The sequence below is a fragment of the Arachis duranensis genome, chromosome 10 (genome assembly GCF_000817695.3).
Source record: "Arachis duranensis cultivar V14167 chromosome 10, aradu.V14167.gnm2.J7QH, whole genome shotgun sequence".
Classification (NCBI taxonomy): domain Eukaryota; kingdom Viridiplantae; phylum Streptophyta; class Magnoliopsida; order Fabales; family Fabaceae; genus Arachis; species Arachis duranensis.
Genome location: NC_029781.3, coordinates 98,853,554 through 98,854,538, shown reverse-complemented (window position 1 = coordinate 98,854,538; position 985 = coordinate 98,853,554).

Here is a 985-nt window from a genome sequence, read left to right as displayed (position 1 = left end):
TAAGATACACCCATTGATAACAGTAAGATACACCCATATAGATGAGTCAAATACACCCAAAGATATCAACAAGATACACCCATTAATTACAGTGAGATACACCCATAGATATTATTCAGATACATCCATATAGATATCAGTCAGATATCACTCAACCATGCTTCAATATCAAGCCACATTACAAGGTTAAGCAGTTTACACCCCCGAATCTATGGAATAAACCCCCAAAAATCAACAAAAATAGCAGGAGAACTTAGAATAACAACGTAGAACGACGTAGAACTTAGAAGAACGACGTATAACTTAGAACAGTGTAACAAAGAAGCAAGAGTAATAATAAACCCTAGAAGAATGACGTAGAAGAAAAGTAAAATATACAGTATTTTAATGGACTTACGTTGAGTATTGTTGGTTTGTTTTTTCTTCAGATTCTTCACAGAGAGGTTGATGGTGTTTTGATGCAATTTTCGAACTACGATTTCTATATTTTGAAACTTGATTTTCGCTCAAAAATGGGAGGGTTTCGTTGTTTTGAAAGCGCCTTGAGAAATGGAAGAAGTGGAAGAAGTGGAAGAGTCTGCCATACGTAACCGTTCGAATGTTGAGCGCGTGATTTTCACGCGCCATCTTATCTCTCTTCATGCGCGTGATTTCTGTTTGGGCTGGGCCAACTTGTATGCTTGTAGGCTTGTTTGTGTAGCAGGCCCGAAAAAAAAACGCCAATAGAAACAAACTCAATTACTCGCAAATATTTTTTAAAAAATGAGAATGATTTTAATTAAAAAAAATCTTAACCAAAATAATATTTTACTTTAAAAAAATATATGAAAGAAAAGTATGATTTAGTTTGATAAAGTGTTTTAGTTTTTGAATTTTTTTTATAAAAGTTAATTTTTAAAATATATTTTTTAAAAATTATAATATCTTTGTTCAGAAAATCAAATTAAAAATAAATTTAACCATAAAATAAATTTTAAAATTTTAA